Source organism: Doryrhamphus excisus, chromosome 11 (genome assembly GCF_030265055.1).
Source record: "Doryrhamphus excisus isolate RoL2022-K1 chromosome 11, RoL_Dexc_1.0, whole genome shotgun sequence".
In the NCBI taxonomy this organism is placed as follows: domain Eukaryota; kingdom Metazoa; phylum Chordata; class Actinopteri; order Syngnathiformes; family Syngnathidae; genus Doryrhamphus; species Doryrhamphus excisus.
In genome coordinates this window covers 20,359,125-20,382,202 of record NC_080476.1, presented here as the reverse complement: position 1 = coordinate 20,382,202, position 23,078 = coordinate 20,359,125, and the positions used below count along the sequence as shown (strand labels likewise).

General features: G+C 41.1%; 1 protein-coding gene and 1 long non-coding RNA gene across 4 annotated transcripts in view; one reads left to right on the top strand and one right to left on the bottom strand.

Moving 5' to 3' along the window:
* The window catches only part of LOC131138570 (protein mono-ADP-ribosyltransferase PARP6-like), a 32,159-nt gene extending 24,449 nt beyond the window's left edge, over positions 1-7,710 (bottom strand). For 2 of the 3 annotated variants that reach the window (XM_058087592.1, XM_058087594.1), the window contains exons 1-2: positions 7,666-7,710; positions 7,239-7,354 (exon numbers count right to left, since the gene is read on the bottom strand). The gene's annotated coding sequence lies outside the window, so the exon portion shown is untranslated. Of the gene's footprint in view, positions 1-7,238; positions 7,355-7,525 lie in introns of all 3 variants that reach the window. The other variant, XM_058087593.1, reaches the window with a different exon arrangement.
* LOC131138573 (uncharacterized) overlaps positions 1-23,078 on the top strand; it is a 67,486-nt gene that overhangs the window by 2,704 nt on the left and 41,704 nt on the right. The window lies entirely within an intron of this gene.

Sequence of the window (23,078 nt, the reverse complement as noted above, 5' to 3'; positions counted from 1 at the left end):
CTTTCAACATATCCTATTTGAAGCAGACGGAAAATAGGAATGGAATATGTTCCCTCTCCTTTGAGCAAGATATGTTGAAATATATTGTTAAATTAGTTTGTTGCTAGGAATGGAACATGGAATATATGTTAGGGACGGAACATTTTCCCTCTGCTCTCAAGAAGCTTTCAACATATCCCGTTTGAAGCAGACGGAAAATAGGAATGGAATATGTTCCCTCTCCTTTGAGCAAGATATGTTGAAATATATTGTTAAATTAGTTTGTTGCTAGGAATGGAACATGGAATATATGTTAGGGATGGAACATTTTCCCTCTGCTCTCAAGAAGCTTTCAACATATCCCGTTTGAGGCAGACGGAAAATAGGAATGGAATATGTTCCCTCTCCTTTGAGCAAGATATGTTGAAATATATTGTTAAATTAGTTTGTTGTTTGGAACGGAACATGGAATATATGTTAGGGACGGAACATTTTCCCTCTGCTCTCAAGAAGCTTTCAACATATCCCGTTTGAGGCAGACGGAAAATAGGAATGGAATATGTTCCCTCTCCTTTGAGCAAGATATGTTGAAATATATTGTTAAATTAGTTTGTTGCTAGGAATGGAACATGGAATATATGTTAGGGATGGAACATTTTCCCTCTGCTCTCAAGAAGCTTTCAACATATCCCGTTTGAAGCAGACGGAAAATAGGAATGGAATATGTTCCCTCTCCTTTGAGCAAGATATGTTGAAATATATTGTTAAATTAGTTTGTTGCTAGGAACGGAACATGGAATATATGTTAGGGATGGAACATTTTCCCTCTGCTCTCAAGAAGCTTTCAACATATCCTGTTTGAAGCAGACAGAAAATAGGAATGGAATATGTTCCCTCTCCTTTGAGCAAGATATGTTGAATTATATTGTTAAATTAGTTTGTTGTTAGGAATGGAACATGGAATATATGTTAGGGATGGAACATTTTCCCTCTGCTCTCAAGAAGCTTTCAACATATCCTGTTTGAAGCAGACGGAAAATAGGAATGGAATATGTTCCCTCTCCTTTGAGCAAGATATGTTGAAATATATTGTTAAATTAGTTTGTTGTTTGGAACGGAACATGGAATATATGTTAGGGACGGAACATTTTCCCTCTGCTCTCAAGAAGCTTTCAACATATCCTGTTTGAAGCAGACGGAAAATAGGAATGGAATATGTTCCCTCTCCTTTGAGCAAGATATGTTGAAATATATTGTTAAATTAGTTTGTTGCTAGGAACGGAACATGGAATATATGTTAGGGACGGAACATTTTCCCTCTGCTCTCAAGAAGCTTTCAACATATCCCGTTTGAAGCAGACGGAAAATAGGAATGGAATATGTTCCCTCTCCTTTGAGCAAGATATGTTGAAATATATTGTTAAATTAGTTTGTTGCTAGGAATGGAACATGGAATATATGTTAGGGATGGAACATTTTCCCTCTGCTCTCAAGAAGCTTTCAACATATCCTGTTTGAAGCAGACGGAAAATAGGAATGGAATATGTTCCCTCTCCTTTGAGCAAGATATGTTGAAATATATTGTTAAATTAGTTTGTTGCTAGGAACGGAACATGGAATATATGTTAGGGACGGAACATTTTCCCTCTGCTCTCAAGAAGCTTTCAACATATCCCGTTTGAAGCAGACGGAAAATAGGAATGGAATATGTTCCCTCTCCTTTCAGCAAGATATGTTGAAATATATTGTTAAATTAGTTTGTTGCTAGGAATGGAACATGGAATATATGTTAGGGATGGAACATTTTCCCTCTGCTCTCAAGAAGCTTTCAACATATCCTGTTTGAAGCAGACGGAAAATAGGAATGGAATATGTTCCCTCTCCTTTGAGCAAGATATGTTGAAATATATTGTTAAATTAGTTTGTTGCTAGGAACGGAACATGGAATATATGTTAGGGACGGAACATTTTCCCTCTGCTCTCAAGAAGCTTTCAACATATCCCGTTTGAAGCAGACGGAAAATAGGAATGGAATATGTTCCCTCTCCTTTCAGCAAGATATGTTGAAATATATTGTTAAATTAGTTTGTTGCTTGGAATGGAACATGGAATATATGTTAGGGATGGAACATTTTCCCTCTGCTCTCAAGAAGCTTTCAACATATCCTGTTTGAAGCAGACGGAAAATAGCAATGGAATATGTTCCCTCTCTTTTGAGCAAGATATGTTGAAATATATTGTTAAATTAGTTTGTTGTTAGGAATGGAACATGGAATATATGTTAGGGATGGAACATTTTCCCTCTGCTCTCAAGAAGCTTTCAACATATCCCGTTTGAGGCAGACGGAAAATAGGAATGGAATATGTTCCCTCTCCTTTGAGCAAGATATGTTGAAATATATTGTTAAATTAGTTTGTTGTTTGGAATGGAACATGGAATATATGTTAGGGACGGAACATTTTCCCTCTGCTCTCAAGAAGCTTTCAACATATCCCGTTTGAGGCAGACGGAAAATAGGAATGGAATATGTTCCCTCTCCTTTGAGCAAGATATGTTGAAATATATTGTTAAATTAGTTTGTTGTTTGGAATGGAACATGGAATATATGTTAGGGACGGAACATTTTCCCTCTGCTCTCAAGAAGCTTTCAACATATCCTGTTTGAAGCAGACGGAAAATAGGAATGGAATATGTTCCCTCTCCTTTGAGCAAGATATGTTGAAATATATTGTTAAAGTAGTTTGTTGTTAGAAATGGAACATATGTTAGGGATGGAATATTTTCCCTCTGCTCTCAAGAAGCTTTCAACATATGTCTGTTTGAAGCAGACGGAAAATATTAGGGATGGAATATAGCCCATCTCCTTTGAACAAGACATGTTGAAAAGGATAGAAAATATTCCATTCTTAACATTGTTCCAATATTTGCAGGAACAACCACCCCTACTGCACACTGGCCAAGTGGTAAATACCGTATCGGGCTCAAAACACTGGAGTTTGCACGTTGGGTGCCGGTCTATCAGGCGTGTGCCCTGTCACTTACTGGCGATTGACAGTCCAGATGACGACAAGCCTTATTGACTAGGGATGGATGGAAGTTAGAACATAGGACTTTTCATTCAGCCAGTTGGTCTCCACTTCTCGTTTCCACCGTTGCTGTGAACCACCTGCTGCAGGCTACAAAAGTTTCTATTCTGAACGGATGTGGGCACAACGCTAGCTGCTGAACATCATCACGCATGTTGTCAGATTCCCTCGGCACGCCCATCCGAGCGGGGAGGGGCTGAGGAAGAACGGGGGAGGGAAGAACTTCCTTTTGGCAGAAAACCAATGCTTTCACAACTGGGCATGAACCTATGAGTTCACAGTAAAGTCTTAGCAAAATACTAATAATAATAGTAATAGTCACAATGAAAGTACATTTGTGCTTTGTACTGTTTGCAGTATTGAGTAAACCGTTTGTGGGCTTGTGTATTTTCTGAGACTGTTGGTGTTTCGTAGTAACTTCATATCTCCAAAGTCACCGACCTATGAAACGCTGGCTGCTATTTCTGGCTGTGTGACGAGGTAGCAAAGTCTAAGTGTAAACTGACAGATTTGATAGTAATTATTAAAGAGTGTAAGAGTACTCCGGGTTTATTTGATTACATTTGAAGAAGGATTTGGCACCACCTTTTATTTTTAGTTCTAGCACCATCTGCTCGCCTTTGCTCACTCTCTCTAAGTCGCCGACGGAGAATCCAATTGAGTCGATCCTTCAGCCTGCTTGAAAGCACTTTTACATTTTTTGTATTTAATTTCACAGCAGACATGTATCAACGTAGTAACAGCTGCAGACACAATCATAACACGTAATACTTACAGTATTTTGGTCATTTTAAGCATTACCGGAACTTCTTTCTTGAGGGCATTGATTTCAGAGTGCAAGCAACTAACGCTACATCCGTCAACAAACAACAACAGCAGAGAGAAGTCAAGTCAAGTTTATTTATATATCCCTTAATCACAAAAGAGCCTCAACCGGCTTTACAAGCTGGCAACGATCGCCTACATCCCCTGATCTGAACCCCCATCCAGGCAAGGAAAAACTCGAAACCCCTTTTGGGACAAAAGGAACCTTGAGAAGGGGCCACAGAAGGGGGGGGAAATCGAGGAAGCATTCTGTGTTTGCTATATAGCATACTACCTTGGGACAAATCACGTATACAGAACACTTGGCAGATTTTTTAGAGGTTTTTGTAGGCGAAATACTGTAGGTCAGGGGTCAGCAACCCGCGGCTCCAGAGCCGCATGTGGCTCTTCAGCCTCTTTGTTGTGGCTCCCTATTTTTTAACACCCGAGTGGGGAAAATGCACGTCTTTTGTAATGAGTTTAAAAAAATCCAACTTTGTGTGAGACCATGAATGCATCCCGACTGAGTTCTGACCGGTGATTGGATGAGGATGAGCAGACAGGATGCTATTTATGGTAAACATGAAGGAAAATAAGTAATACTTTCTCAGAGCTATTTGACAATTCTAAAAAATAAATTAGAGATCATTTAAAAACAGCGGCGTGGGAACTTGTTTGCGCCAGAGTAAACAAATCCGGTAGGTTTACAGTAGTTTACACATAAATTTATGTAAGTTTATCTCCAATACTAGCAAGAGTACTCCAACTCGTCTTTTCTTATCTGAACTACTTTGATACCCCCAAATTCCCTCCAATGTTGTTTTGCGGCTCCAGGCTATTTTTCTTCAGTGGGCAAGGGGGTAAAATGGCTCTTTTCATAGTAAAGGTTGCCGACCCCTGCTGTAGGTAAATCCCTATATCCTGGGTAGTTCGTGAACAACTGCGAACATGAGGCGGCTATCCAGGATGCACAGTAGAGACCTCGGTTTTAAGGTTATGGTTTGGTCCACTTAATACATATATTTGCTCCAAATAACATAATACTTTACATTGTTTCCCAATGCATGATAATTGCAAGGTGTTATATACATTTTCTAAAAAAAAATTATTGCATTTAAAAAAAGGCACAAATAGCCCGGGATTTTATACTGTTTTAAGTGTGTGAGGCATATTTCCGGCTTAAAATTGCATTGTGTTGTGAGTGAACAACGGCAATTTAAGAGAGATGGGGAGCTCTTATGCCCTGTTCCAAATCTTGCCTAAAAAAAAAACGTTCATAAAGTGCAAACCTTCACAGTAAAAGGTCGCAAGAGGTGACAGAAGACACTGAGTGTTTTGGTTTTGCTTGGTTACACTCGCAGCTGAGATGAACACAAAGCTGCTCTACTTTCACAGGATAACCTGACCGCCGTGAACGCTAGGAAACTATCTTAATCCAAAATCTAAAGCGTCGCTTGAATGTCAGTCATCTCAAAAGCTGAGATGAAAGATTATTTAGGGTGGGATGCTGGTAACAGATAAACAACAAGCACACCGACGTCACTGCTTCCTGTCGTCTTTTGGGGGTTTGCTGCAGTTCAATTGCACAATGCCGCACCGGTGCTGCTTTTAATGACAATGACTCATCAATGTATGACAAATAGAGAATGGAGTGCTGTTTACTTGTAGTAGTAAAGTGGCAAATCGGAAACAAAGACATCACAGAAAGAGGAAGAAAGCAAATCATTTCAACACTTAATTAGTGGGACAAAGACATCAGCATGCGAGATTGCACATTTAAAGTGTTTGAACGACATTGCAAGAACAAGAAAAAGAGCAGGATGCATTTATACCAAGTTATAACTTTGTTAGATGTGACATTTTTGCTGTTTAAAAACAAACAAAACTTGCATGTCAGGTCTGATTTTAGCATCTTGATTACTAGCCGTCAGTCTGGCAGAGCAAAGGGGGGGGGGGAGGGGGGGCAGTGGCTGACTTTCAGACCTTTGTGGAGGTAGAGAAGGTTGGTGGATCGGATGATACCCGATATACTTGTATCATGAAAGCTGTTTTAGTTGGAAACTGATATTTTCCTGAAACTTTCCCATATTTTACTGCATGTGTGGGTGTGTTTGCTGTGATTTACAAGTGTCCCAGAATGCAGCGGCAACTCGTGTCCGAGGTGTTGAATGCACCTGAATGCACCGTTTTAGAAAAACACACTGACAGCAGTTTGCTAGTTTTGATCCTGCTTGTTGAGTAGGAAGTGGAATGGAACGGCCTTTGTCATTATACAAGATGTACAATGACATTGGAGAGCTTCTCCTTTCAGTTAAAAAAAGTATACAAAAAAGTAAAAAAAAACAGTTTTAGAAGATATACACATAATATTGCACAGGAGCAGATACGTATTGCAGACACCGGAATATATATTAATTGTAGTGCAAACAATGAATGGTGTATACATATGAGTAAAAGTCACATACGAGTGTATTGAGTTGTTAAATGTTTGATGGAAATATTCTGTGTGCCATCAAAAATGGGCTGTACCAAGAGGGATGGCTTTTGAAAAATATCCGAGATTGAATGAGGTCATAAATAGATTATCACCGTTTAGCGGTTGAATATGGTCTAATAGTCCAAACATATGCATGTATCGACAAATTGTATGTATTCCTGGCCCCAAATTAAGCATTTTCGGTCATAAAGATGGAGAAATTAACAAAAATATGAATGTACGGCATTTAAGGCACAAATAGCCCGGGGTCATTCTACAGTGTAATTATGAGAAATGTTTTGCTTTCATCGGGAAAATAATCACATTACATGAAGTCACATTTTCTTTCTTTTCCAGGCTTTGACAAATAAAGATAATTTATATTCTGTCGAATAAAAGTGGTCATGATTATGCTAGGTCACACACTGTAAGACATTACACATGCAATACATTAGCATCAAGCGAGAATCATCAGGTAAGTTATATTGCAGCCATTAGGTCTGTTTGTGTTCCGGTAATTTATTCTGCCAGGAGCCTTTGTTAGTTTTTTTTTTTTTTTTTTCCTCCAACATCAATTTAAAAACATGCGGTGTGGCTACATTTGCAACTTTATGAAATGTCTTTGACTTTGGTTTGTTCAGTAAGAATACAATCAGCAAGCTTATTTCTTGCTGTGTGGGTTGAAAGCAAATCATTTGCAACATTAGCCTGTTTACTTCCCAGGTTAGCCCAAAGAATGAATTCCATATCACATATTTGCGCTATTCTATATATTTGTCACCAGTGTTTAATTAGTTGTAGTTAGCAGTAATTAGTAGAGAGGAAAAATGACCCATAGTCCATATCATAAACACCTAAACAATATAACAACAACAAAGAAAGAACCTCCTACCAGGCCTGAAGGAGCAGGTGGGTCGTCAGTTCATCCACATGGAGTCCAAGGTGGTCCTGGCTCCTAAGCCTCCTTCACTTAGCTCGCCATCAATGTCCTCCTGTACCAAAACCGGCCTGTATGAACACAGACCACATCAATTAACCAGATCAACACAAGAGCTGTGATATTGGTAAGTTCTGCGAACACAATACTCAAAAAGTTCATGCTGTTCTGTTCATGCTAACCGGCCTACACAATGAGGCTAGGTGGCTAAGCTAAGTGAAGCTAATTTTAGCAACACTTACCAGTTCTGTTTAATGTATAATCTATGAAATGCTGCTAGCTAGTGCTCCCAGTCACAGCAGTAGTAATTGGTTGGTGCCTATAACATATTTAGATACAGCAGTGGTAAAACATATTGTTTAAAATGTATTTGCTAGCTTACCTGTGCAGCAAGTGTTTCCCCATGTTTGTTTGGTGAGGGTCTTCCTGTTAGCTATCTATTGGTCATTGTGTGTCACGTGATCAAGAGGTGATATCCTGATTGGGTGCACAGAATCACAGGAGTCAACCCTCGTGATTCAAATCACCTGGTTGCTGGGTGTGATGAAAACTATATTTTTTCCAGTACTAATAATTAATTAAGGTTCCATTTGTAAAGTAAAATATATTGGTTTTTTTAAAATATATCCAATTTCTATTTATGTACTGATTTGTAATTGTTGTATACCTTTTTTACGGTTCATTAATTAAAACTTGCTATACGGTAAAGCAGTCAACATTTGGTCTAATGTATATATGTGACAACGCTGACCTCTAGTGGTAGAAAGTAGCTATGCAGTATAATTTTATTTTGATAGTGTAGCTTGCTTAATTATTGTAACACGACAATGCAATACATACAATTGACTTATATTTTTATTTTGTTTTATTTCATTTTTATTGAATGCGGTGGACAAACAAGTCGGTATTGTATTATTTGAATATATATTTTTTTTAGAATAACACGAGTCCTTATTCATCCTTTGTCCAATGCTTGTCCTATTTAAGATTAAATCGAAGTTGGAACCAAATATGCCTCTCAAGATGTTACTGCGCATGTGCAGCTGTTGTTGCTTTCAACCGCTAGATGGCAGAAGAGATTCAGTGATGAATGTCTATTGTCTCAGCTTCAAGTGTGGCGTTCAAGACGTCTGGGAGAGGATTTAGGTGACCGATATTGCTCACTTGTATGTGTGTTGTCTTTGGATATTGTCCTCTGGTGTTCTCCTACTCCTCCTCTTCCTCCTACTCCTCTTCCTGTCTTTTCTGATGTGGTGGAGCACCTGAAAGTAATTGAATGATGATGGGGGTGCAAGGGGGTAGGATGCTTTTATAAATATTTTTAATATTTTATATTATTTTAATATTTGTATTCCTGTATTCCTGTTAAATGACTTAATCGCCACAATATTATAACTTTATTTTGCTTTATTTGTTTCTCGTAATTTTACAAATATATATATATTTAATATTTCAACTGTATGCTACAAAAATGATATTATTTTCCTCCTATTACAAGTCCATTTTGTAAAACTACTTTTCCGGTTAGAATACAACTTTTTTCTTGTGATATTTATTTATTCTCATCAAATTATGGCTGGTTTTTTTAACCTGTGTAAATTGTTTTTGTAAATTGTCCTCTTATTTCCCATCATATTTTGACATTATTTTCATGATATTATATCCTTTGCCCCAACCTAAATTTCCTAAAATTACAACTTTATATTGTATTGTTTGTTTCTCTTAATAGTACAAGTTTTAAAAAAAACATTTTCTTTCTTAAATATTTGAATTCACCTTTCCTCTGTTAAATTTCTTTGTAATATTATTATATCATATTTCCACTTTATTTAGATTTGTTTGTTTAACAATGTGCACAAATAATATTTTTTAAATATTTTAAATATTTTTGGAATCAAACTGGCATTATTTTTCCTCATATATTAATTGTTATAAAATTTCTTTCTGTCATAATAATTAGATTTTTTGTGCTACTGTAGTTCCCCTTAGTTTTCCTATTAAATCATATTCTTAGAATGTCCTGCAGGCTGCAAACGGCCCCCAGGTCTCACCTTGGACACTCCTGCTTCAAGGTCGTTCAAATGTAGAGGTTGCACTGTACATTCATTCATAAGAGTTGTTCCCCCTCCTTGTCCATTCACCAGCATCCTGATGACAATGCAATCCAAGTTCATCAAAGGTCACTTAAACTGGAAACTATTTATCAGGGGAAGTTTACTTTCAATTCAATATGCCGCAAAAAAAAAAAAAAAAGAAATCCACACATGCAAACCTCCGAGAGATCCCCGAGCTTCCTCGGAACATAAGAATATTCACAGCTCAAAATGAAGGAATAACACCGGGGAACAATATGGCTCAGTTCTTTTCACCACAGGAGAAACGTTTGGAGGTTAATAATAATAATAATAATAATATACGCCATCCTATACGTGCAATGAAAAGGGCTCTCTGTCTCTAATTGGCGCCTTTACCTTTTTTTTTTTTTTTTTTATCAGTGCTTCTTTCTCTTTGAGTTGCACTGTCTCCCTTCCAAACACACACCTAGCAGCACACATTCCCATCTAATCCACATCCACGCTCCCTGAAAACACTCGGGATTGGTTTTCTTCTAGTGTAAACTTCCACGCTAGGGTCAGACTTTAGGGTCACAGAGGCCATGCGGCCTGACTTCAAAGGGAAATAGGTTCGATGCCGAGAGTCTGAGTTCGGTCGAGTTTCAGTTCTGAGCAATATGGCGTTGTTGGGGGCCGCACGTTTATGAGTCGCTGTTGTTTATGTATGTTTAGTAGTCCCTCCTTTATCACGGTTCATTGGTTCCAAACCTGAGCCTGATTATGGTACCGTTCCTTATCCTATTATATTCCTTATTCCATATCCAACATGGCTGACATTTGGGTGCTGCATTTTTTTTTCCTGCGGGCGGAAGGAGTCGAGTGGCAATCAGCTTTGAGGCGTATTATTACCTCACCTAGCATGTTGGAGTGTAGCCCAACGGGATACGACAACCGGATGGACCCGATATTATCGATATTATCTGATCTTCAAAAAATACTAATAAATATTATAACATTGGTAAAGCCCTTTAGAACTGAAATAACACCTACGAATATTCACCTTTATAGTCATATTACATAATATAATAGACATGATGAGGCATAATAAGACATAATTCAAAAGCTAGCATTGGGTAAGATATTCATTCATTCATAGACAAACAACCATTCACACTCACATTCATACCTATGGACAATTTGGAGTCGCTAATTAACCTAGCATGTTTTTGGAATTTTGGGAGGAAACCAGTGAAAAGCCACACATGCATGCGGAGAACATGCTAACTCCACACAGGGATGGTTTTCCTTGTGGAGTACTCCGGCTTCCTCCCACATTCCAAAAACATGCTAGGTTAATTGGGGACTCCAAGTTGTCCATAGGTATGAATGTGAGTGGGAATGGTTGTAGAAACCAAAAAAGTTGCCAGATTTCACGCCAAACAGCTTATTTACTCTTATAATGTCTTCTGGATTGTATAATACAAGTGTAACTTTGACTATAGGGGTGCTAGATTTTGCTTCAAGGACTCTAGCAATGTTAAAAACCATATCTAGAGGGTAGTATAATAGTATAAAACTTTTAAAAAAATATTAAAATTTATAAATAAGGAAACCTACTTCACAGAAATGAACTCATCACGAGTGGGTCTGCCTCACAGCTAGGAGACACGAGTTCAATTCCACCCTCGGCCATCTCTGTGTGGAGTTTTCCTCGTGGAGTACTCCGGTTTCCTTCCACATTCCAAAAACATGCTAGGTTAATTGGGGACTCCAAGTTGTCCATAGGTATGAATGTGAGTGGGAATGGTTGTAGAAACCAAAAAAGTTGCCAGATATCACGCCAAACAGCTTATTCACTCTTATAATGTCTTCTGGATTGTATAATACAAGTGTATGGGTAAGATATTCATTCATTCATAGACAAACAACCATTCACACTCACATTCATACCTATGGACAATTTGGAGTCGCTAATTAACCTAGCATGTTTTTGGAATTTGGGAGGAAACCAGTGAAAAGCCACACATGCATGCGGAGAACATGCTAACTCCACACAGAGATGGCCGAGGGTGGAATTGAACTCGGGTCTCCTAGCTGTGAGGCCTGCGCGTTATGATAAGGAAGGTATTTTGGCTAAAAAATTTTTTTTTTTTTTTTCAATTTAAGCAGCAAAACAATCTTGGGACCCAAAAGACGCTCTCTTTAGGGAGCCAAGCCCCCCAAAAATGGTTCCCATAAACAGGGGTCAGCAACCCGCGGCTCCAGAGCCGCATGTGGCTCTCCAGTCTCTTTGTTGCGGCTCCCTTTGCAATGCTTGAATATTTTTTAAGCACCCGAGTGGTGAAAATGCACATCTTCGTTATGAGTTTACAAAAATCCAACTTTGTGTGAGACCATGAATGCATCCTGACTGAGTTCTGACTGGTGACTGAATGAGCAGACAGGATGCTATCCAGTTCTCTCTGACAGGTTAACATGAAGGGAAATGAGTAATACTTTGAGTTATTTGAGTTATTAATTATTATTAATGAGTTATTTGACGATTCTAAAAAATAAATTAGAGCTCATTTAAAAACAAAAGTTTATCTCCAGTACTAGCAAGAGTACTCCAACTCGTCTTTTTTTTTTTTTCCCTCCAATGTTGTTTTAAACATACAACGTTTTGCGGCTCCAGGCTATTTTTCTTTAGTGGGCAAGTGGGTGAAATGGCTCTTTTCATAGTAAAGGTTGCCGACCCCTGCCATAAAGGAACCGAAATTCCCATCACTCGTTGCTTGTACAGTTAACAAAGATGCTGACCAGCTTCCTGGAACCGATTATGTTGGACGCCATATTATACACGGATACAAAGCTTCTAAGAAAAAGCTACAGAAACTTGAATCTTGAAACCGAATGAGGAGGCCTTCACTTACCTACCACAGAGTCCGGATTCGCTCCAGTCTCTTGATTTTGACTCTGAAGACGAGAGGCAACATCATAGACGCGTTTACTTGGACTCTTACATTAAGGTAGATTTACACATCACATTTATTTCGACGATTATGCTTTTACGCCTCCAATGCGTGGGAGTAAATGTTAACCTTGAAACAGACCGTTCACCTCCCGATGTTACAGGAATTGATCTTTCCTGAGGGTAATTGGCCTTTCCTCCCACGCCTTGTCATGTCAAGATGAATGACTTTATTTGTGCAGTCGTTTGGCACTAAACAGGCCTAATTAGAACAAATCAATTCCCCAAAGCGCTTATCAGTCACCACGGTCCCCACAGACTCCAATATTATGTCAGATAGCATAATTGAGAGTAACGATCCTTTGTGGTCTAAACATATATCCTTGTGGGACTCCACAACTAACTTTTTAAGCTCTGGTTGTTAATATTTACGACATGACAACAAACTGCTGACATGGGATTCGGGGTAAAACATTTTTATGTAATATATGTACAAACATACCAGGGTGTACCCCATCTTTTGCCCAAAATATCTGGGGTAGGCTTCAGCATACACGTAGCCCATACACACCTGAGTCCAATATCTCCAACTTTGGCAACTTTTTTGGTTTCTACAACCATTCCCACTCACATTCATACCTATGGACAATTTGAAGTCCCCAATTAACCTAGCATGTTTTTGGAATGTGGGAGGAAGCCCCACACAGAGTTGGCCGAGGGTGGAATTGAACTCGTGTCTCTTAGCTCTGAGGCAAGATAAACAGCTTATTTACTCTTATAATGTCTTCTGGGTTGTATAATACAAGTGTAACTTTGACTATAGGGGTGCTAGATTTTGCTTAGAGGACTCTAGCAATGTTATAAATCATATCTAGAGGGTAATATAATAGTATAAAACTTTTTAAAAATATTAAAATTTATAAATAAGGAAACCTACTTCACAGAAATGAACTCATCACAAGTGGGTCTGCCTCACAGCAAGGAGACACGAGTTCAATTCCACCCTCGGCCATCTCTGTGTGGAGTTTTCCTCGTGGAGTACTCCGGCTTCCTCCCACATTCCAAAAACATGCTAGGTTAATTGGGGACTCCAAGTTGTCCATAGGTATGAATGTGAGTGGGAATGGTTGTAGAAACCAAAAAAGTTGCCAGATTTCACGCCAAACAGCTTATTTACTCTTATAATGTCTTCTGGATTGTATAATACAAGTGTAACTTTGACTATAGGGGTGCTAGATTTTGCTTCAAGGACTCTAGCAATGTTATAAACCATATCTAGAGGGTAGTATAATAGTATAAAACTTTTAAAAAAATATTAAAATTTATAAATAAGGAAACCTACTTCACAGAAATGAACTCATCACGAGTGGGTCTGCCTCACAGCAAGGAGACACGAGTTCAATTCCACCCTCGGCCATCTCTGTGTGGAGTTTTCCTCGTGGAGTACTCCGGCTTCCTCCCACATTCCAAAAACATGCTAGGTTAATTGGGGACTCCAAGTTGTCCATAGGTATGAATGTGAGTGGGAATGGTTGTAGAAACCAAAAAAGTTGCCAGATTTCACGCCAAACAGCTTATTTACTCTTATAATGTCTTCTGGATTGTATAATACAAGTGTAACTTTGACTATAGGGGTGCTAGATTTTGCTTCAAGGACTCTAGCAATGTTATAAACCATATCTAGAGGGTAGTATAATAGTATAAAACTTTTAAAAAAATATTAAAATTTATAAATAAGGAAACCTACTTCACAGAAATGAACTCATCACGAGTGGGTCTGCCTCACAGCTAGGAGACACGAGTTCAATTCCACCCTCGGCCATCTCTGTGTGGAGTTTTCCTCGTGGAGTACTCCGGCTTCCTCCCACATTCCAAAAACATGCTAGGTTAATTGGGGACTCCAAGTTGTCCATAGGTATGAATGTGAGTGGGAATGGTTGTAGAAACCAAAAAAGTTGCCAGATTTCACGCCAAACAGCTTATTTACTCTTATAATGTCTGCTGGATTGTATAATACAAGTGTAACTTTGACTATAGGGGTGCTAGATTTTGCTTAGAGGGCTCTAGCAATGTTAAAAACCATATCAAGAGGGTAGTATAATAGTATAAAACTTTAAAAATATTACCTTTCTAAATAAGGAAACCTACTTCACAGAAATGAACTCATCACGAGTGGGTGTGGAAATAACCGTGATAAACAAAGAATTATGGTAATAGAAATAAACCTGTCTTTGCAGTAAAGCTTTACACCGCCCTGTACGAGCGCCATGTTTATTTGCCCCCGAGTGTATTTGTATGTATATTTGAAGTCGGCGAAAGAAGAGGAAGAAGCAGGACCATTTGTGAAGCCCATTAGGGGCCCGTGACCCGGCGGCCGAGGGGTACCCTGACGGTCTCCAGAATTCCCCTGTGCAGCACCCGGCTTGATGGAACAACTATGGCCTTTGTTGGGCACGCTGTTGATCTCACACAGTTAATATGGACTTTTCCCACTGACTCTGCCAAGAGTCTGAAGTCATTTAATGAAGTGGCTGCCGACTTCAGAAGGAGCCAACGTGCTCGCTGCTTGCTTTGACAAAATGGAAAATGTCTGCGTTATGCAGCGAGTGACAAGATGCGCACGCTCCGATACCTCCACCTCTCTGCAAATATACCGACACGTGGATCAGGATTGTTGTACACGATGTGTGCGTCGTGAAGAACGACGGCGTTCATTCAAACCCTACCTTGCACCGACTACTGCTAATCAGCGTATTTGGTTATTGAACAATGAAGGAACTCCTAATGGTGTCGCTAACTCTGAGCTGAGCACTCGAACCCAAGAACTTGTGAACCTTGCGAACCATGGGAGTCACTCTCTAACGCCACATACGTAAGCCCCCCCTGGGTTAAGGCTAGGGCTAGGGCTAGGGTTAGGGTTAGGGCTAGAGTTAGGGCTAGGGTTAGGGCTAGGGCTAGGGCTAGGGTTAGGGTTAGGGTTAGGGTTAGGGCTAGGGTTAGGGCTAGGGCTAGGGCTAGGGTTAGGGTTAGGGTTAGGGCTAGGGCTAGAGTTAGGGCTAGGGCTATGGCTAGGGTTAGGGTTAGGGTTAGGGTTAGGGCTAGGGCTAGGGCTAGGGCTAGGGCTAGGGCTAGGTTTTGGGTTAGGGCTAGGGCTAGGGTTAGGGCTAGGCCTAGGGCTAGGGCTAGGGTTAGGGCTAGGGTTTGGGTTTGGGTTTGGGTTTGGGTTTGGGCTAGGGTTAGGGTTAGGGCTAGGGCTAGGGCTAGGGCTAGGGCTAGGGCTAGGGTTAGAGTTAGGGTTAGGGTTTGGGCTTGGGTTTGGGTTAGGGCTAGGGTTTGGGTTAGGGCTAGGGCTAGGGCTAGGGCTAGGGCTAGGGCTAGGGCTAGGGCTAGGGCTAGGGTTAGGGCTAGGGTTAGGGCTAGGGTTAGGGCTATGGCTAGAGTTAGGGCTAGGGCTAGAGTTAGGGTTAGGGTTAGGGTTAGGGCTAGGGTTTGGGTTTGGGCTTGGGCTAGGGCGAGGGCGAGGGCGAGGGTTTGGGTTTGGGTTTGGGTTTGGGTTTGGGTTTGGGTTTGGGTTTGGGTTAGGGCTAGGGCTAGGGCTAGGGTTTGGGTTAGGGCTAGGGATAGGGCTAGGGTTTGGTTTTGGGTTTGGGTTTGGGTTTGGGTTTGGGCTAGGGCTGGGGCTAGGGTTAGGGTTAGGGTTAGGGGGATGCTGACAGGTGAATCGTGAGCCTGCCGTGAGTTCAATGAATGGGGTCAGTTGACTTGTTTCCCCGGTGAAATAAGCATCGCATTGAGCCCTGAATTATATGTCGGACGCCATATTGGATGTGGCAAGATTGAACAGGGAAGATGTACCAACCGGTTTCCAGTCCAAACTAATTCTCACTTTCATATGTAAGACTGAAAAAAAGCTTTGATTTTACCAACAGAATTTCTTGACTTTTGGTATAATTCGATGGAAATAAGCCTACAAAAATGTGTAGAGTACCAATTAATTAAGGATGATCCGATTTCTTGCAATGTCCACATCCAAACATACGTAAGCATCTGCAACGGGGTCTCGAATATCAATGAGATGTTTGAATGTTTATCTACGGGAGTCTCTATGTGACTTTGTTTTATCCGCCTGCTCAATGTGAAACCCGAGCGCGGTGAACGCAGTACCCGATTGACGTGCACGGTTGTCGTGCATTTGCTTTCATTGAGCAGTCTGAGAAGAGGTTTGAGATTGAGAACGTTTGTCATCATGCCTTTTTTCATTTTTTTTGTTCTTTCCAGAGATAATTGAAACTGTCATTAACTTTAGTGAACGCTTGCGTCAGTGCAACAATACGATTGTCTGGATGAGTTTTCCGGTTCGGTGGACAAGTGGCTGTATGGGGGAAGGGACAGAATATGTGTCAGGCACTGAACACCCTCCAATATATTTGGTGGGAATTATTGATGAAGGCCACTGCAGTGGTCCTCCTCTGTCTTTACTAATTAGTGTTCCTGCTTGCTGTTGTCTAATTGCACCGAGAAGTCTGTGACCTTATCAGTTCCTAGACTATAATAGCGAAGCTCTATTCATCGTGTGGGGGTGATGTGAAAGAGTGGCAGGCCTTAGCAGAGGAAGAGGTCAGAACACGATTCATGATTGGCTTGAATAGCATATTGTCTCCTTTTGTCCCAAACCATTGTTTCTAATTTACAGACCCGAGTCTGGGTAGGAGAAACACCAGCGAAGACACACAATGGGCTGGAGAAGCACGTTTTGCAGATGAACTCATTCGCTGCTTAACCTTAATATTGTCTGCAAATAGGATGTACAGTATAACCAGGAATGAAGTATTCGCAGGCGGGATTTGTTTTGTATAAACACAAACTGGTGTACAAATTGTAGTACAACGTGGTTAACTTTCATTTCATTTCAAAGTCGGTAAATTTCATCAACTCAGTGTACAGCTGTGATGTTATACGAGGAGCATCCATCCATTTGTTTTCAATGCTGGAGCCTATCCCAGTGTCATTAAGAGGAGTAATTCAATTTAAAAATGGAAGATCACACTGATGCAAGGTGAGCTTTGAAACAAGAATCACGTATAAAGACGTATTATTTGAACCCGACATAGTCGAGAGTGACAAGTTTGAGGGCGAGGTTGACATACGGGACGAAAAGGACGGTGACCTAGTGGTTAGCATGTTTGGGCCCCACAGCTAGGAGATCTTGAAGGTCTGGGTTTGTATCTCCAACTCGAAGTATGAAAGTGAGTATGGATGTTTGGCTATATGTGCCCAGCGACCAGTCCAGGGTGGACCCCGCCTCTTGCCCAAGCTGGGATATTTCAAAATATAATTTTTTTTTATATAAAATGCCAAAAAACAAAATTTTACGCTACTTTATTTATTTAGCTCTGGTTCGATTCTGGGCAGCACGGTGGTCGAGTGGTTAGCGCGCAGACCTCACAGCTAGGAGACCAGGGTTCAATTCCACCCTCGGCCATCTCTGTGTGGAGTTGCATGTGGGTTTTTCCTCCCAAATTCCAAAAACATGCTAGGTTAATTAGCCACTCCAAATTGTCCATAGGTATGAATGTGAGTGTGAATGGTTGTTTGTCTATATGTGCCCTGTGATTGGCTGTCTGGCGACCAGTCCAGGGTGTACCCCGCCTCTTGCCCAAGTTGGGATATTTGAAAATATATATATTTTTTATATAAAATGCCAAAAAACAAATTTTACGCTACTTTATTTATTTAGCTCTGGTTCGATTCTGGGCAGCACGGTGGCCGAGTGGTTAGCGCGCAGACCTCACAGCTAGGAGACCAGGGTTCAATTCCACCCTCGGCCATCTCTGTGTGGAGTTGCATGTGGGTTTTTCCTCCCAAATTCCAAAAACATGCTAGGTTAATTAGCCACTCCAAATTGTCCATAGGTATGAATGTGAGTGTGAATGGTTGTTTGTCTATATGTGCCCTGTGATTGGCTGTCTGGCGACCAGTCCAGGGTGTACCCCGCCTCTTGCCCAAGTTGGGATATTTGAAAATATATATATTTTTTATATAAAATGCCAAAAAACAAATTTTACGCTACTTTATTTATTTAGCTCTGGTTCGATTCTGGGCAGCACGGTGGCCGAGTGGTTAGCGCGCAGACCTCACAGCTAGGAGACCAGGGTTCAATTCCACCCTCGGCCATCTCTGTGTGGAGTTGCATGTGGGTTTTTCCTCCCAAATTCCAAAAACATGCTCGGTTAATTGCCGACTCCAAATTGTCCATAGGTATGAATGTGAGTGTGAATGGTTGTTTGTCTATATGTGCCCTGTGATTGGCTGTCTGGCGACCAGTCCAGGGTGTACCCCGCCTCTTGCCCAAGTTGGGATATTTGAAAATATATATATTTTTTTATATAAAATGCCAAAAAACAAATTTTACGCTACTTTATTTATTTAGCTCTGATTCGATCCTGGGCAGCACGGTGGTCGAGTGGTTAGAACGCAGACCTCACAGCTAGGAGACCAAGGTTCAATTCCACCCTCGGCCATCTCTGTGTGGAGTTGCATGTGGGTTTTTCCTCCCAAATTCCAAAAACATGCTAGGTTAATTGCCGACTCCAAATTGTCCATAGGTATGAATGTGAGTGTGAATGGTTGTTTGCCTATATGTGCCCTGTGATTGGCTGTCTGGCGACCAGTCCAGGGTGTACCCCGCCTCTTGCCCAAGTTGGGATATTTGAAAATATATATATTTTTTTATATAAAATGCCAAAAAACAAATTTTACGCTACTTTATTTATTTAGCTCTGATTCGATCCTGGGCAGCACGGTGGTCGAGTGGTTAGAACGCAGACCTCACAGCTAGGAGACCAAGGTTCAATTCCACCCTCGGCCATCTCTGTGTGGAGTTGCATGTGGGTTTTTCCTCCCAAATTCCAAAAACATGCTAGGTTAATTAGCCACTCCAAATTGTCCATAGGTATGAATGTGAGTGTGAATGGTTGTTTGTCTATATGTGCCCTGTGATTGGCTGGCCACCAGTCTCTCGCCCAAAGACAGCTGGGATAGGCTCCAGCGACCCCTGTGAGGAAAAGCGGTAGAAACTGAATGAATGGTTCGATCCTCCCGTCTCTTGTCGAATGATCTGTGGGCAAGATACAGAACCCTGAGGTACCCCTGATGCTGCATTATCAGTAGGTAAATGTGCTAACAGCGTCAAAGCAGTTTGAGCACCTTGGAGGGGCGCTATAAACGTAAATAAGACAAATACCACGTAGCGGATATTTACCTTTTGAAACAACAAACGCCGAACCCAAACGGTTTCCAAGTTTGCACCCCAGCGCCAAATAACGCCGATCGGTGAAATCACCAAGTAATCGTTGGACATCTATTGTTAGGGGCGTGGCTGTGACACTCGCGTGCTTGAAATGGTACAGTCTTAATTGTTTTGCATCGTCTTTGTGGTTATTTCTTTGGTGCGTTTATCAGAGCAAAAGTCCAGCTTTCATGTTCATTTTCACGGTTGTCCATTTGTCGTCCGTGTGCTCTGAATGGACAGTATCGCCGCATGTATTTGGTCGCACCTCTATTCAAGTCCCCATCTTTTCATCCACGGGCAGATTGCAGTCTGTTTTGGTGTCCTATTGTGCAGCTGTCAGTTATTTTCCAAACACTCAAGTGTCATTCGCCTCAGATTCCGTGCCTTTCAATTCCCGCGTCTTTTTCCATGGCTCCGTAGCATACATCTCATTGAGTGTGCGTCAGCGGGCAAATTCATTCTTTCTCAAACATTTTCATAGCAGCCATAAGCCTCCTTTTTAAAGCCAAGGACAATGTGTTTTTGTCCATCCTTTTCAGCGGCAAGTGTGGGGATTCTCTCTCTCTTGCTCCCTCGCTCACTTTCCGAGGGCATCTGGGGGGACCCCGGAGCGTGGTGCTTCTCTCGCCGCTCGATTGTCTGACTGTAATGAACCATGATGAGCGATAACAGAATGAAATGTTATAATTCATGCGGACCTCGGCGACGAGCACGTGGCTAGCGGCGGGCCCGCTCCGTGATTGCCTCCTGCTCATCTTCCAGAACAATACGTCGGCGCTGCCAGCGCCACTTGCCCTGCTCGGGCCCGGCGCTCGCGTTGTTTTTGTCCTCTCGCTGCTATTCAAAGTCACTTAGAGCTGAAAGGTTGTCTGTGATCACTGACATGCCAGAACCTCTCTTTGGGGAACTAGGCAAACTGTCTCCCCGAACCAGATGTCGTCTTGGAATTCTCTTGTTCTTCGCCCATCGCCTCTTGATTTGTATACGCTTGGCCCTTAAAACTTGAACTCGAGCTAGCTGTTCGACCCTCTGTTTGTGCGGATTACAGATTCATTTCCCCCGTAAGGAATAATGTAGTTAGGGATTAGTCCCGGAAGGCCAACTTAACCGAAAATAAAACCTTAAGTGAGTACTGTACAGGGAATGTCCGTGTAAGTTTATTTGTTGTTTTCATCATTAGCATTTTATTCTTTATTAATAATTACAAAAAATCAACTCACAAGAAATGTTAAGAATGTTTAACGGGAGTTTACCTTACAACTCCTCAACGAGAGCACTAAGAATGCAAAGCGTACCTTAGTGCCCTGAACGCTAGAGTACAACCGTTTTATGGGCATGCCTTCAGAGCTGTTAAAATAGCAAACACATCCAAATTGTTGTTTTCTTACCTTTTACACCTATTTCAGTGTAAACACACTCATACAGCCCGAGTTTAGCATTAGCATGTTCAACTAAGCTAAGATAACCCTGCTAGCTTCCATTCATGTTGAGTTTTTTGGCAACTTTCGCAGTGTTTCAGGTCTCTGGTTCGACGTGTTTAGTTCTGGAGTGGATGGGTTAGTCTTTGTGATGAAATGGGCCGTGTTCGAAACCGAATACTAACTACTACATACTTCCATGCCAATACTATCCACGCTCCGTACTGCATACCCAATCCATCAGACAGTACTACATGATCACCCACAATGCATTGCGCTCCTACCTGAGTTGAAATCGACAGGCTGAAGCTTATTTCATTTTAGCTCCAAACTCTTTAAATACATAACTTTATTGAGATTTTTGTAAAAATTTGTCGAGAAAGTGGTCGTTGAGATCACAAGTGTGCCATTTATTTGTCCAAATATTAACCGTTTACAATTTCGGTCGGATGAAAATTTAAGCTTGCAACGAACTCCCGGTTGTTTTCACAAAATAAAACTGTACTTACTTAACTGTACTTATGTACAGTATTGTGATCGTGGTTAGTGTATGCATTGTTTACATGCCACTGAGTCAGTGCTTGTCTTGACTTATTCTCGTCTATCATCACAGAAGGAACAAACACACCCAAAATAATTCCAACGTGGTCTCTGTGAGCAACCTCGCCAGTTTGGTGGTCTCATAAGAACTTAGTTAATTAGGTTCGAATGCAGACTACGCTTGTGCCACCAGCACTGATGAAGAGGAAAGAGAGACGGATCGGAGAAACTGAACCGCTGCCAAGAAACTGGAATTTGTGATAAGTTTAGAGTGATTCCAAATGCTACAGTGAAGCACGGAGAATCCTGGAGCTCCATGCTCCTGAACCATGTGTTCATAAGACATACCAGAAGAATCAAAATGTATGGACGCACGCAACAGCAAAAAGAGTCAACTGTGTTCAACAATACAGGCAGAAAAGTTCAAGGTGTTAAAAAGTTTGAGTCAACTCCAGAAGCGTAGAGGAAAACAGGACGCCCGCACTAGCGGGTGCGCTGGCAACACATCCATCTCGGCTCCACACAATGGTGGCAGCAGCCTTCCCTCGCTTCCAGCGCTTCCAAGCTGGACTGAAGGAAATGAATGTTTACTCTGGTTATTTAATGGTTCCTTTTTGTGTTGCTGAAGAATAGAGCCAGGAACAAGAACGGTCAAAAAGCTTTAAATCCACAATTATTGCTCAATTCCCCATCAGGTGTTGCTTTACAGTCACAACTGAGATGATCATTTTGGAAAATCCACAAGAAATATAGATATAGATACACACAAACCCCGGATTTCGAACACCCCAGTTTTTGACTTTACCATCTGGTACGTTGGATATTGTTGGATGGACTATCCCACCATTGCTCGTTTATTCAACCGTTTCGTATCACACACCCAACACCAAGTGACTGTCCCGATGGTATTTAACAGTATTTATCAAAAACGTCGTCCAGCGCCATGTAGACTAGCAAACCTCTACTTTCTCCAAACCATCACCAGAAATGAGCGTTACCCAAAAGCCAACATAATATCGCAATATTTCGACTGCCACGACTCACCCCGGTCGACATTCGCATGATATTTTGTTGTCTTATGCTCCATAATGACTGGAAAAAGTATTTCCGCTTCATCGGAATTCTCGAGAAGCCTTGGGAAGTGGAAAATGACAGCAGGAATTTTTTTTTTTTACCTCGTCTGTTTACAGCACAAAGAAATACAGCTGGAATAGGTGCAGATTCTGGAAGATCTAAGAAGTTTTCTGTGCTGGTTATTGTGTGTAGCTGCTCCATAGGAGTCAACGCCGACAAATTTGTATAATAGGTCCCCTTTCAAGTAAAACTATAATTATTCTCTATGAAATACCGTATTTTCCGGACTATAAGTCGCACTTTTTTTGATAGGTTGGCTGTTCCTGCGACTTATACTCCAGAGCGACACCTTTTTCATTTATGTTTATTTTTTGTGTAGCTGAATAAGCATTGTGTTAGCATGTCTTACACCTATTTAGCCTGTTCGCTATTATTTTATTATTGTTAGAACTTGCCTTCCAAGAGGAC